Genomic DNA, 15,872 nt, shown 5'->3' on the forward strand with positions numbered 1-15,872 from the left:
GAGAGAGAGAGAGTGAGAGTGGGGTAGGGGCAGAGAGATTAGGTTGGCTTCTTTGGGGCAAACTCCGGAATTTTGTTTTGATTCTTATTCCTGAGGTTTAGAGACCATATGCACATTTGACAAGTTAGCAGTTAGAGTGGAAAGAATGAAGCAGCCTGGATCCTGGTTCCGAGTCTCTCGATTTGCTGTCATTTGATTATAGGCAAGTCACTTATTTAATTGCCCAACGATTTTCTTCCTTATCTGTTACCTGGGGAGACACATCTCTCTCTGGTCTCTCAGAGGTTTTCCTGGGATCGAGTGGACAGAAGAGAGTTTTGAAAATGGCAAATCCCTAAATAAACGGAATGCTCCTGTATTAACATTTTATGATAAAGAACAAATTACTAGTCAAACAAATTCTTTGGGTCCAGCTAGGATTTTTATGAAGCTTATGGTAATATAGATGATTTACTTGCTTGTACTTTTTTTCCTTGTTTGATATTCTGTGTACATCTCAGGACTGGTCCTCATGATTGTGGTTTCTGTGTCTCTTATTCATTAACCTAGAAATTCGAAGAAAGTAGTGATTTCCCATGAACATAAGTTTATAAAAGGAAACAGGGTTTTTGGTGTTATTTTAATAAAATCTTGATAGCATACTAGGTGGTCATTCTTTCAGTTTTTTGCTTTCAGTCAAGATCTTTGGAGATAGGCACTTTAAAAAAAATATAAATAACCAACCCAGATTAACTAGTATGCATGTGTAATTCAGAGTGGTTTAACTTTTCTTTCTTACGTAGCATTTGGTCCCTACTTATTTTTCTCATTTGAGAGAGAGACAGCGAGCAGGGTAGAGGGACAGAGGAAGAGACAGAAAGAATCCCACGAAGGCTCCCTGCTCAGTGCAGAGCCCGACGTGGAGCTCGATCCCACGACGCTGGGTTCCCGACCTGAGCAAAAAGCAAGAGTCAGACGTTCAACCGACCGAGCCATGCAGGCGCCCCTCGCTTCATACTTTAAAAATTCCAAGTCCGGTATGTTGAGGAAGGATTTCCACTTCAGGGCACTGGACTTCATTCCCTGTGTCTCCTGAGATGAAAATGTGTCCCCCTGGAAGGGAATGCCTTATTTAAAGGAGGACATCATGGGAAGAAAGTTCCTTAAGGATTCATTCCAAACATGACTCCTGAATTTGGGGTTTCGGGAAATTTTGTGTTCCCGAGTCCTGAATGAGCTCGCCTTCCTCCTAGCTGCCAGCGCCAGGACGACTCGGGGTAAAAATCAGATGGTGAAAAGCATGAATGAAGCCCTCCTGTGTCTCTCTTCTCTGTCCGGCTGACCTACTCAGTAACTGTGCCACATGTCTCCTGTTTCTCCTTAGGACGGGTTTACCGGTGGACAGGAATGCAGAATTTGGACTGCGCACAGCAGTAGCTATTACATCAAGCGTTTAGGACATTGTCTTCTCCCGTTAGATCACTGCTTTATTGGCGGCCCAGCCTTCTGGGAAACGAGGTTGCTTTGTGTCAGTGACGGTCCCCGCCTTCCTGAACCTCCCTGAGCCTCCCTCTGCCTGCCAGCCCTGAGAAGCAGGCCCTGCAGCAGAATCGAGCAGGCAGCCAGCGTGGGGGCTCCTGGGAGGGGACGTCACCGTGCCACTGGCGTGCCGCATGCTCCCGCTGGCGGGTCGCAGCCACGGCCTCAGCTGCGGGCCATAAAGCAGCTTCTCTTCCTCGAAGGCGCCGCGAGGAGTTGGGACTGCGGTGTCCGGTGGGTGACCGGCTGGCCGTGTCCCCCTTTGAACCATTAGTCCAACGTTTGGGTCGTCAGCTCGGAGCAGGGCACGGTGCAGGTGCCTACACATAGACTCTGGAATTGGAAGAACTCCAGACACTGGGTCTTGGAATCCCATACGAAATGCACACTTCTGTGCAGCACGCCAGTGAGGATTTTGCATGCAGGTGACGCCGGGGTCCCCGGTGAGGATGGCGAGTGCAGGGACAAGCCTCGGGGGTGGGCGGGGGGAGGGCAGGGCTGTTCCTCTGCAGCGAAGTCCACTTTAACTGGCTCTCCCTTATGGGCGCTCCAGGGAGCAGAGGCGCTGAGGACTCTTCTCGAGGGTTACAAGCGGGTGAACCGCGTCCGGAGCTCAGGGAAACGGGAAACCCCTTACAGAGATCATATCCGGTAATGCTCGCTCGCTCGGAGTTTTGCCAGCAGTTTTCTCCGCTTCGCTTCCTGCTTCACCTCGCACGCTAGGCTTCCGATCCTCGGTCCTAAGTGGGAACAAGGGTCGCTCCTCGGCGAGGTGGCAGGATCGGTAGCGAAGGACGCTAGAGACGGTTAGGAACAAACCACTTAACCCATTCGCGCCTCCTCCTGCTTGTTTATCAGGTGGGAATAATACTCCTAGTTTGCATTTGTGTGCTGTTAAGAGTCCTCAGAACGCTGACGCATGCTTTCTCATTCGGTCCCGCGAGACCCCTCTGCTGTGCCCTGTGCAGACGTAATCCCTGATGAAACTGAGTTTCCGTGGGTGCGTGGGTGGCTGAAGGGCCCACAGTTAATCACGTCCGCAGAGGGAGACGCAGCCTTCATTCCGAGCTCTCCGCGCACCACTGCCCTGCAGGGCACCCAGGCTCACACCGGGCGTGGGGCATCTGAAAATACACGCCAGTGCAAGGGTATCACTGTTCTAACCAAAGTGGTGTTCCAGTGCGTGGGAATAAAGGCGATATTTTTGCGAATACGTGCTATAAAAGAAAACCGTGTAAGCCAAGTCAATCAGCAATAGGTAATGCTTATCTAACACGAATACCTGCCTCCGTGTAACTTACCATCTTAGGTATCTTGGGACTTAGATCAAGAGGAGGACGATAATGGCCATCTCATTGTACAAAAACGAGTAATGTGCTCTGTGTAACGTAGCACGCGTCGGTTTTATAGGCATTTTACTTACGTATTTTTTTACGTTTATTTACTGTAAGAGAGACGGAGACAGCGTAAGTGGGGGAGGAGCAGACAGGGAGAGAGAGAGAGAGTCCTAAGCGGGCTCCATGCCATCAGTGCAGAGCCCGGCGTGGGGCTCGAACCCACGAAGCCATGAGATCGTGACCTGAGCTGAAACCGGGAGTCAGACGCTTCACCGACTGAGCCACCCAGGTGCCCCTACAGGCGTTTTAAAAAATATTTTCCTGTTTATTGAATTTAAAGTTTATAAGTATGTGGATTTACATGTTTCTCATACATAGTTATTTCATTTGGACGCTTTAGAAAAATACAAAGAAAAAGGCTATAAAAGCTTGCATAAAGCCTGTCTGTAATAGGTAGCCACTGTCATAAGGCAGGGTTGTTTCTTCACAATGCTTTTTTTTTTTTTTAAGTTTATTTATTTTGAGAGGGAGAAGAGAGTGGGGGAAGCAGAGAGAGGGAGAGAGAGAATCCCAAGCAGGCTCCACACTGTTAGCACAGAGCCCAACGTGGGGCTCAAGCCCATGAACCTGGAGGGAGATCATGACCTGAGCCAAAATCGAGTCGGATGCTTAACCGGCTGAGCCACCCTGGTGCCCCGCTTTGCAGTACTTTACGTATATGGTTTAAACATCAGGTTTTATTTTTGGATCCTTTCACATAAACCTGTGTTGTAAATTCCAACACGACACATATTCAGAGAACCTTTTTGGGCTGCATACCATATTCCGTTGTATGATATTTACCATATGAGGCATAGTTAACCCCTCGCCACCGGCTGTTAACGACTGTTCCACGTTTTTCACTCTTGTAGATAGAAAGAGTGCATGTCTTGCTATCTAAGTGTTCCCCCACAGCTCTCATTTCTTGGGTAGATTTTTCAGATGTGGAAATACGGAGTCAAACGACTGTGTTTATTGGCATTCGGGGGGAGGTGCCGTCCGCAGCACATGAGGACATCCGCTCCCCAGACCCGCACCAGCACGGAGGGCATTGTGGATGCCCATGCATGTGGATAACTTGGATAACACGCTAGTCAGAAGGGCTGCCCTATCCTTTTAACTCATTTCTTCTGTTACTTATTATGCATGTGCGTATTGTGCCCTGCTCAGCTTCTTGAGGATTAGGACGCTCTGTCAGTCATCCTTACTGCTCCCCAGCAGTCCCCCAGCATCCAGTACGGTGCCGAGTAGAACTGAATGCGTTTATTTACTGGAGTAACAAAGGCTTTTTTGTATCAGATAATAAACCTCGTGAAGCTGTTCAGCGAAACTCTGTATCCTGTAATTCAAATAAACTTGAGAAGGATGGGAAGGTAGCTGTGAGCGTGTGATGAGTGAATGGTGTTTGTTGTGTGTTCCTTAAACGTGGCTATTCCTGAAAAATAAAATACTAGACTGTTGTATGGGTTGGTGGGGTTTTCTTTTCCATACCTTCATGCTCCGTCGAAAGGAAGCATCTTCAGGTTTGATGGCTTTGTGGTTTACTTGTTGCCTTTTTACAGAGAACGCATTGAGGGTAGACACTTTGTGTGTTCAGTTTTCAGTACTATTGATTGATTGGAGTTTTGGGGAGCAAGGTGAGGCAGACAGACCTTTGCTCTGCAAGAGTTTTCACTATGGATTCAGTGGAAAATAACGGAGGGAGTGGATTGGTTCTGTGTGAGAAACACAACAGGACAGCTCGCAAATAGTCTTTTCTGAAGGCTCTAGCCTACCAGGTTTTTCTTATCAAATGTTCCTGTTCCCTTCTTTGCGACCCCAGTGTCCCTAAACCTTTATTTAAAGAATAGAATAGATTATTTTCTGTGATTTTTTTTTTTAAGTGAGAATAACAGAAGAACAGTCTAAATCGGTTGGCACTAGGTTGAAATTCTGTTTTTCTTTTGTTGTGTTTTCCTATGGCAGAAATGCCTCAGCTTAAATTATTAATCGGAACGTCTGATTTCCTACTGTGTCATCTGTAATTCAGGGGCCACATCGCTGAAAAAATGTATTAACTAATAACCTCCTGAGGGAAGGAGGTACAGGGCTATCTCTTTTTATCTCTTTCTGATTTAAAAGATTTAATGGAAAACAGTCAATACCCACAGCTGTTCTCGTGTCTCCTTGGAAAAAAATTCCATGATCAAAATGTTCCATTTAACAAAATGGCTCTTTGTTTTTTCTCCTTTGACATTAGCTGGCTGACTGGATAGGGGAAAAGCTTACTACCAAGAATTGATTCCTGGTTTTTATTGACACCCCGAAAGTTAAAAAGTGCCAAATAATCTCATTATAATTTAATAGCGTTCCCTTAAATAATTTCAAGTGGAAGTTCTAGCTGGAAAGAGGGCAGCACCTGACCGGAGATTGTTTTGGGCATTTTCTTCACTTTCTAGAAGCTTCTGTTTGCCTCTGGGAGAATCAGCTTAACTACCGCAGGTCAGTTACTGCTTTGTGTCCCTGTTGTGGAGTGCACATAAATCAGCAGATACCACATTACGTTTTGTAAACAACGCTGTGTTCCTGGGGGAGAGTTATGTATCTTACTCATTTTAATTGCTCAGTTTAAGTCCATCAGTTAATAAATATTTATTCATATGCACATCAGTTTTGTGGGCTAATAATTCTAGAACTTTCCATGCAGGATACACGGGATAAGCGCTGTGCGTCTACATTTCATTGAATCTTTCGAATAATCCTTTGAAATAGGTAAAAATCCTTCCCATTTTACAGGTGGGAAACTGAGGCTCAGGGAGAAGGTGTCACTTTGCCATGATCTCAGGTCGCACGCGGTAGATCCTGGGTATTTGCCGAGTGCCCGGTGCTGAGAGCTGAGGGGAGGTTAGTGACAAGTACGTAGGTCGTGTCCATGGAGTGGTGCAATGTGTTGTAAGGACTATGGTAGCAAGGTAGAGGGAAGGAGAGTCTCGACAGTCTGTGGGTGGGGGAGGAAGCCTGCGCAGAGCCCTTTGCGTGAGAAAATGCAGGGCAGACATGGCGTGTGGAGCTCCAGCCGCTGAAGATGGGGCTGGGCAGCTCCTGGCGGACCCGATCCTACGTGACCTGTCTTACCTTAAGGCAGTCAGGCCTTACTGTGATGAAAATCGGAGACTGTTGAAGGATTTTATGCTAACCAGGGAAAAAGAAGAGAGCAGTTCGACCTGTGGCAGGGGCAGTTGAGACGGCAAGGTGTGCACGGATTGGGAAACATCCGGAAGGTTGCAGACAGGCCTCGGGTTGGGTGTGTACTGTATAAACTCTGAGGATCGTCACCATTTAAGGAAGGCCAGTGGAGGATCCAGAGAGGAAACCAAAAAGAGAGAGAAGCAAGAATCACGGTGTTCCATGAATGTGTCGCGATGATACGTCGACTCAGTACTTTGGGGGACTCTGGTTCATGGCCATTTCAATGTAGATGGATGGATGTGAGTTCATTGTGAGTGCCAACTCTAGAGGCCGGGGGTACAAGCATGAACAAGTGGATCAGGACCCTACTCTGATGGAGTGCCCGGCCTCTTCACTTAGAAAGCCACACAAGGGGCACCCGGGTGGCGCAGTTGAGCGTCTGACTCTTTTTTTTTTTTTTTTGGAACATTTATTTATTTTTGAGTGACAGAGTGAGACAGAGCATGAGTGGAGGAGGGGCAGAGAGAGGAGGGGGACACAGAATCCGAAGCAGACTCCAAGCTCCGGGCTGTCAGCACAGAGCCCAAGGCGGGGCTTGAACTCACAGACCGTGAGATCACGCCCTGAGCCGAAGTCAGACGTGTAAGCGACTGGGCCACCCAGGTGCCCTGAGTGTCTGACTCTTAATTTCAGCTCAGGTCATGATCTCACGGTTTTGTGAGTTCAGGCCCCAAGTTGGGCTGTGCAGTGACAGCATGGAGCCTGCTTGGGATAAATAAATAAACAAATAAATGAAGGGAAAAAAAGTTACATGAGAGCAGAAACCTTTCATTTGTCCCTTTTACTCACCATGGATTATAATCAGGACATAGGGTTGTAGTGGAAACTGAATCCTTTAGGCTTTTTACTGGGGTCTCTGTTTTACTCTGATGAAAAACTCCTTAACTACACCAAGGGGATCAGCTTTTCTGAGCACATCATGTGAGAGTTTTTCTAAATAACAGCACAGAATACTTCAAAAAATTGTCTAGCACCGATGTGAGCATTAGACCAGGAGAAGATTTTATGCTCCTCACAACTCTCAGGTTACCCCTTTGTCACAAAACCCCAAAGAGGAGAGAGACTTTTGCTCTTTTTAAAGTTTTCATGGCCCAGAATATTTATCTGTGGTTCCACCCCATTGTTTAGTTCAAGAAAAATACCTAAGAACTAATTTTCATGTCCCGATCTACCAAAATCTTGGCAGTCAAAAGTCTGATGACTGAACTTCGGATATCCATTTATGAGCATTATTAATAACAGCCCATTTATCACATTGTCTCATTTCCTGGAGTTTAGGGGTCTGCTCTGATAGGCATTTGAGTTCATGGATTGTTTCATAGCTGTATAGCCATAGCTTCACTCAATACCAGGCTGAAGGTACCTGAACTTGGCGATTTTATGGCGAACGCGTTTCAGACCTTAGTGCGAGCACGCCTCAGCTCCTGTCCTACCATCCTGGTCACAGGGAGGGTACAAGTGGGGACAGTGTGTCCCTCCATTTAGTCCCTGCCCAATTATACATGTTCGTATTAGAGCTGATGGAATACGAGTATGAAAAATAGGCATTTTTTACAGTAGTTAGACTTTTATTATAAGTCTGCCATATAATTTTAACCGTTTTTTTCCTTGAATGAGGCTCATAATTTGTGTGTTTTGTGGTTTTCAATCCATTTGCTACAGCTGCAATCCTGATAAGTGGCTCAATTATAACTGTAATATTGGTCTTAAAGACTCACTGATGTCTCATGGAAAACTTTGAAAAACATCCTATCTAAAGACAATTATGCTTAAATATCACATTTTCTCCATTTCTCTGTTCTATCCTTTACAAATTATTGCCAAGACCATTAGCATGAGAACAGATTATGCCTTCAAGCTGTAAATTCCTTCAGTTTCTCCTTAAGTTGTGGGTTGCTGCCTTGCCCAGCTAGCCCCGTCCTCACTGGAGGCCACCCTCCCGCCCGTGAGGTCACACCGGTTCGCACGTGGATTTTTTTTTAAGTTGCCCACAGAGTGCGGCTGACAACTTCCCATTTTTAGTAGGGAACAAGAGCTGTAGACTTTGATGAAATGTAGGGATCGTTGGAAACGGTGAGGGAGGGGCAGTGCCCTTGACATCAGAGCTCAGCTCAAAGAAAGGAAAAAAAATGTAGAAATTTTAATTAGGGATCGTTCAGAGATGGGCTCTGTACCGTCTCCGGTCTTGGCACGTGGTCAGTTGTCCAGGTTTAGGGGGTTACCTGGAGAGATGGGCATCCATGCAGCTCAGCAGACCTCAGTGCAGATTATTAGTCCATTCTCTCCATTATGGCCTAAAGAGGGAACTAGATGACTTCCATTTTTTTTTGATGTTCGGTTTTTTGTAGCCATACCAGGTTGACAATGTGAGTTCATTTTGCCGTGGAGTAAGCAAAGTAGCATGTTTGAAGATACTCTTAAGTACTGTCTTCATTTGCTAAGGCAAGAGGGGGCAGATGACAATGGCGATGCCCGTAATATGCCCATAGAGGGGAGGTCTGTTTTATTTTCCGCCTTCCTGATATCTGATGAAACAGCACTTCTGTCTTTCATGGAAAAAATACCATGGCCTTTTTTGTTTGAGAACTCTGCACTTGCCAGTTTAAAACTCTCATGCCAGGGGCGCCTGGGTGGCTCAGTCTGTTGAGCGTCTGACTTCAGCTCAGGTCATCATCTCGCAGCTCGTGAGTTCAAGCCCCGCGTTGGGCTCTGTGCTGACAGCTCGGAGCCTGGAGCCTGCTTCGGATTCTGTGTCTCCCTCTCTCTGCCCCTTCCCCGCTCATGCTCTGTCTCTGTCTCTCAAAGATGAATAAACGTTAAAAAAAAATTTTTTTTAACTCTCATATCAGTTTTTTACCATCTGTTAGAATGACCCAGTCATTCTAGGACCGGACAGGAGCAGACGCACCGCTGTGTAGTAAAAGTGACGTGGGGGCTCTTAGGTTCATATGGCTTTATTATGGCATGATTTCCTTCCATACTGTTCGAAGACATTGTCTATACCCACCTTGTGTGGCCAGTACAGTGGCGGGTGGCGGGAAGCTCTTTCCAGAGCAGACTAGCTGTTGACTCTTATGTTCAAGGTAACCTGTTCTGGGAAGGATCTGGGCCTGCCTTGGCAAAAACAGCAGCCTGCAAGGAGCTAACAGCTCTCCATATTTATCTGAGTTTCTGTCATAAATGTTTCTGCAAAATTATTAAACTTTCATGATTGCGGTATATTCTGTAAGCGTAAGAACTCTCCATTTAAGTGCTAAACGCTTTATCTCATAAAAGGTTACTGTCTAACACAGGACTTTAGTAATTTATTCATTTATTTAATAATATTTATTGAATAGCTGCCACACGCTAGAAACCGTGCCCGGCGCGGCAGGTTAAGTGGTGAATGGAACAGACCCAGCCCCAGGGCCTTGAGGCGAGGAGGTTGAAGCAAGGGGGGGGGGGGGGGGGGGAGGGTGTCTGGGAAAGAGAGGACACCAAGGGAGCGTGTCGCAGAGACACCCAGTCAGGGATGAGAGTGATGAGGCTGTCAGCTCAGCCCAGGCAGCTGACGCTCCGTTTCCAGGGACAGCTCAGACGCAGGGGTGGACAGGTTGAAGGCTGGAAAGGCACTCAGCATGTCTGGGCCACAGCACAGAGGACAAGGAGGGAGGACCCCGAGACAATGAGGCTGCAGGCTGAGCAGGACAGATCAGGAAGAGACTTGTCAGGCACAGTTTGGATTTTTATCTTAAGAAAGCTGGTAAGTCTTAAATGATTGTGCGCCAGGGGCTCACACGGAGGGACAGGTTCAGGAGTCGGCAGGTCCGTTAAGTGATGACAAAAGTCCAGTGAACTATTTATATTGGCTTTATTTTTCCCCTGAGAAGTAAGAAACTGCGGTATTTGCCGAGAGGTTGGGGCTGGAAGTGTGAAGAGATCAAGGTCTTTCCCACGGCAGCTGTGCAGATGGGGGAGGAAACGGGGCAGAGGGGTGGGGCGGGGAACAGGACTGAGCTGGATAATAGTCCCAGACTTTTCATATCAGCCTCCCAGACTCACTGGAAACCCGAAAGGACTTCATTTAAACACAGTTCTGTGCTTGGGGGATTGTATTTTCTTCGGTAGTGATGCGCACCTGTAATTATTGTGAGCTCTGTGCCTTGTGTGGGGGCCGATCACAGTCCCCTGATTTCTGCAGGCTCTTCTCTAAGATGCCATCCTTTTCCTGTCTCTTCTGCCATTGTGGTGTCCAGCAACACCAGTCGGGCACGCCACCTTGCACTTGAGATTCACAGTGGGTGTGAGCACAGAGGCTATACAGATACTTGGTCAGTACAAAGAATAAATCTGGGGACAGATGTCTGCAGGACTTCCGTTACATTCACGTACGTGCCACTAAGAGTGCAAATTTCGGTCTTTCAAAAACTTAGCTTAATGCTGCAGGCTAACAGGCAAAGGCGGAAAGTTAGAACTTGCAAACAACGTAAAGATAATGAAAGATGACAGAAGGGCCTTCTGTGCCAGACATGATGCTCCAGACGCCCAGCTCGTCATCCACGACCCTGCAGGGCGAACACGATTCACTGGTGTAGGGCTGTTGTGTGTGTGCGCGCGTGTGCACACGCGTGCATGTCTGTGTCTCCCTCCCAGCCAGAGCCTCCCCGCTAGGTTCTGGATGATTCCAGAGGTCATTCCAGCTCACACTTTAGAGTTTCATCCCCTCCATTGTTGTTGCTTTTTGCATTTCTCCCTGTGTAGAGCCTGTACCGTTCCTTGTTAATATCTGCTTTTCAAAGACCTTGATTTTAATTCTTCCCCATGTGCTGTAATACCGGTTTTAATTGCATGATGTTAATATTTCTAGCTTATCTCACTTGCAAACAAGTCCTGTGATCTGAGGGGTCTTACTTTTACCGCGGTAGTAAAAATAATTCGCCTGGGAATACTTTTTATTTATTTATTTATTAATTTTTTTTTTCAACGTTTATTTATTTTTGGGACAGAGAGAGACAGAGCATGAAGGGGGGAGGGGCAGAGAGAGAGGGAGTCACAGAATCGGAAGCAGGCTCCAGGCTCTGAGCCATCAGCCCAGAGCCCGACGCGGTGCTCGAACTCACGGACCGCGAGATCGTGACCTGGCTGAAGTCGGATGCTTAACCGACTGCGCCACCCAGGCGCCCCTGGGAATACTTTTTAAAAGGTGCTGTGTATCATACTTTGTGTTTAGTCCTCTATTTAGTAGTCCTTGTAAAAGGAAGGCGCTGTCTAGGATTCTGTCCGTAGGTTGACTTTGGGGAGCTACGGCAAGCTGGAAAATGTGGCTGGAAGGATGAGGGGCCAGGAGGGGAGCTGCCGTAGCCCCGCTTCAACTTTAGTAATCAGCTACCACGTCAGGAATTTTTTGGCTTTGAACACTTTGGGTTGTTAGCGGCGCACGTGACATGCGTTGAAGGGTGTATATTTACATGAGAGCAGGATCTTGCCCAAGAGGAGCCCGTCTTGATTCTGGATCCAAGTGCCAGAACTACACTTTCAATTCATTTCTTCATGGACCAGGCGATGTGCAACACAGTACAAAGTATTTTGGTTATTGAATTTGCTGTCTTCCGTCTTTCACTGAGTATAAATATGGTCTCTTAGAACCTTTAAAGTTGATCTGGACTACACAAAGACCTAACTCAAACGGAATAAACAAACAAACAAAAAACAAAACAGACAAAAAAACCCCACTAGACCTGGTGCCAGGTCTAGTTGGGAGTCAAGACCTCTATCCTTAGGATTCCTTCTTTCCCTCCTGAGGCTCAGCCTCAGCGCGGTCACACCAGCTAGTGAGCCCCGCAGCTCCGTGTGTATGTTACACCCCCTGAGCCCTGCCAAGAATCCTAGCCCCATGCGGGGGGGGGGGGGGGGTGTGGGGGGGTCACTCACTCTTCCGGGCAGGGCAGGGCTGTCATTGGCTCATCCCTGGACCAATCCCTGAAGTCAGGAGAATGCAGCACTTTCATTGGTCAGGTCTGTGTCACATGTCAGGGGTGGAGTTAGGCCCCCAGGATAAACTGGTTTTAGAGGTAAGGTTCCCCAGCGGGATTCAGGAGAAGGAAAGGGAATAATAGATCCTAGCCAGGAGGAGCCACTAGCTGTCTGCTACGGCTAATGTTATCACACATCAAAAATTTAAAAACCGTAACTGAAGCAATGGTCTCAGAAGATTTCTCTGGGGAAGAGTTTTGTGTGCTCTCAGTTTGCTGTTCTTTTTTGTTTTCTGACCAGCGTAATACTAAAATTCAACACAAATTCATCTGTCTTTAATTGTTTTTATCTCTTATGTTTAAAAATAACCTTGGGGTACCTGGGTGGCTCAGTTTGTTGAGCATCTGGCTTTGGCTTAGGACACGATCTCACAGCTTGTGGGTTTGAAACCCACATCAGGCTCTGTGCTGACAGCTCAGAACCTGGAGCCTGCTTCGGATTCTGTGTCTCCCACTCTCTCTGTGCCTTCCCCACCTGCACTCTGTCTCTCTCTCTCTCTCTCTCTCTCTCTCTCTAAAACAATAAACATTAAAAAAAATTTAAATAATACAAAGTAAAAATAATCTAATTTTTTACAGTGTATTGTCTTCCATTTCTATGGGAGATCTACGGGATAAAGATTTTGTATCTTTAAATCCTGTTACAAACAAGGATACATTTAGAAATGTAAAAGGGTATAAATGCTCAGAATAGACCGCTGACTATTTTATGGTCTGTTTTTCTGGAAGTAATTATTCAGTGAATGTGTTGTCCTTGCTAGGTTTCTGTGTCTCACAAATCTCCCTGCAGATGGCTTAACCCCAGGGCTGCCCCCAGAAGTGTGGGGAGTGGGTTCCCCGTATGGGGAGGTGCTGGTTTGTTCAGCTTGAGGCGTGGTGGGCTTGGGCCAGAGTCCTACCTGCGCCCAAATCTTGAGTGCTTCCTGCTTTGACTGCCATGTGCTGTGTGAATATTGGTATTTTCAGCACGTGCCATGACATGGAAAAGAAAGACTGGGATACTTCCTAAATTTTTTAAATAGCGTTTGGTCTCATAAATGGGAGGATAAAGGAGTTTTAAAATGGTTAAGATGGCTCCTTGCATCTCATGGGTACACTGGTCGTATTTTTATGTAGCGATTGGTTACGTTTCTGTTGTCTTCAGCAAGAATCAGCCTTTACATTTTCCATTCTCGGATCAGTTTGGGGAATTTGTGGTTTGCCAGGAAATCATTAGTTTCCTCTGTGTTCAAAGTTGTTGCTTTACAGTTGCTTGTGGTATAATTCTTCTTATGCTTAATATTTATTTTAATCTCCTGTATATGTGGTCACGTTTCCTTTCCCATGTCCAGACTTGTATAATATTGTTCTTTCTCTCTTTGCCTTTTTCAGGCTTTGGAAGGAGTAGATCTGTTTTCTTTCTCTTTAAAAAAAAAAACTACCGTTTGGATTTGTCCCTTTTCTACCTTGTTTTTCCCTCATTCCATTAATTTCAGCTTTTATCTTTATTCATTCCTTCTTTCCTGGTTTCTTTGAGGGCATTTTGTTCTAATATTTTAAGGTGGTGGTGCTTAGCTGCTGATTATATTTTTTCAAAGCACAGTGTGGTGGTTTCGGTGGGCATGGTTCTTCCTTCTTTATACACAATTAATTAGTATGTAATTAATAGTATATACTTGCAAATGAGTGTCATATGAATGTCTGTTGAGAATTCACATATCTCTGTACCAGCCATTAGAAATCATTTGTAAGCCTTCAAATTCATTGGGTTCTCTAAGCAGCAGAATCGTCAATAGAATTTAGAGATCCTGTAGAAGCCGGTCTAGTAAATCAAATACCATTTCAGCAGCGAGACTGTAGGCAACAAGTTGTTTTCTTTCATATCTCAGTTGTCATTTTTTTCAGTTTCCAGGAAAGCATTCTGTAATAGCCTAAATTGTACAGGAAATAACTGTCATTCAGAATCGCCCGTGATCCTTTTAAACACAATAATTCCAAGTGAAATAGAGAAGATGCAGGCCTGTCTCTTCTCTTTCTGAGAACCACGGACAAACACCAGTCTGTTTGGTTCACCGAAGCATCTGATTGTTCGCTCTCCCTTTGTTTACCACAGCCTAAAACATCATTCTGTTTCCTCAGTTATGAAGTTGCCCTGCGAATAGACAGCATCTTATCATTCCTAGTCCCATTTTTATTCCCCCAATGAGGGGAAGGCAAGTTGCCATGATAAGAAAATATCAGGTATTCCAAAAGACTACCACATGTTCATCTCAAAGCCACTAAGAACCCATCGGAGGGGCACCTGGCTGGTTCTGTCGGTGGAGCATGTGACCCTTGATCTCAGGGTGGCGAGTTCAAGCTCCACTTTGGTGTAGAGATTACTTAAGAAAAAAGAACCCATTGGAAAGAGTTCTAATACTGCTCAGCTGTTTGGAATTTTAATATTTTCTAACAAATATTTGCGGTTTTTTTTCGTGCTTTGATGAGGACTGAGGGAAATCAGCAATATTATACCTTCATCACCATCATTATTTTCAGAAGAATTAGAGCCATTCATACATTCTTATGCCAACAAGGAAGGCTTCCATCCGTTGGGGACATAATGATACCTGGACGATATTTTTGTCTAAATAGAGCTGGAATACATTGAAACGGTGGTTTGTAATTAAAAATAAAAGTTGATTAAAATTCAAGTGTCAGGGCACCTGGTTGGCTCCGTCGGTTGAGCATCTGACTTCGACTCAGGTCCTGATCTCACAGTTTGTGGGTCCGAGCCCCGTGTCAGTCTCTGCGCTAACAGCTCGGAGCCTGGAGCTTGCTTCGGATTCTGTGTCTCCTGTCTGCCTCTGCCCCTCCCTGCTTATGCTCACACTCTCTCTCAAAAATAAATGAATAAACTTAAAAAAAAAAGTCAAGTTTCTCTTAACCACAAAGGTGCACAAAGGTATGTTGTATCTCTGTGATTTTATTTTACCCTGCACATTTATCAGATTGCCAGTGGCATAATAAACTAGAAAGTTAACACTCGTGGGATGCCCGGGTGGCTCAGTTGGCTAAGTGGCTGACCTCGGCTCGGGTCTTAATCGCATGGCTGTGTGTTTGAGCCCCGCTTCGGGCCCTGTGCTGACAGCTCAGAGCTTGGAGTCTGCTTTGGATCTGTGTCTCCCTCTCTCGCTGCCCCCCCCCCCCCCCCCCACCGCTCATGTTTTGTCTCTCTCAAAAATAAATAAACATTAAAAAAAAAAAAAAGAAACATTCGTTCAGATAGTTCTTTTTTTTTTTTTTAATGTTTTTTATTGATTTTTGAGACAGAGAGAGACAGAGCATGAACAGGGGAGGGGCAGAGAGAGAGGGAGACACAGAATCCGAAGCAGGCTCCGGGCTCCAAGCTGTCAGCACGGAGCCTGACGCGGGGCTCGAGCTCACAGACCGCGAGATCATGACCTGAGTGGAAGTCGGACGCTCAACCGACTGAGCCACCCAGGCGCCCCTGGATAGCCAGTTCTTAAAGGCTCCCTCCCACTTCACCAGGAATCTCGGCGGGTTCTTATTCGATTGCAAGACCGCATTCTAAAAATACATTGAGAACGCCTGGTGTTGATCCTTGTGCTGCTGGACATTTTGAGTTTACATGTTTTGAAAGGAAGTATAATGATACTCAAAAAATTACGTGGCCATTGTGTTACTCTTTGTAACTAATGGAAATGTTTTGTCTACCTCATTTAAGCCAGGCCACATTAACAGATAATGTTGGTTACAG

At 45.9% G+C, this 15,872-nt stretch overlaps 1 protein-coding gene across 8 annotated transcripts in view; it reads left to right on the forward strand.

The window, feature by feature from the left end:
* The window catches only part of SIPA1L2 (signal induced proliferation associated 1 like 2), a 223,199-nt gene that overhangs the window by 95,920 nt on the left and 111,407 nt on the right, over positions 1–15,872 (forward strand). The gene's annotated exons all lie outside the window — the stretch shown is intronic.

Source organism: Puma concolor, chromosome D2 (assembly GCF_028749965.1).
Source record: "Puma concolor isolate L17-30 chromosome D2, mPumCon1.1.hap2, whole genome shotgun sequence".
Lineage (NCBI taxonomy): Eukaryota > Metazoa > Chordata > Mammalia > Carnivora > Felidae > Puma > Puma concolor.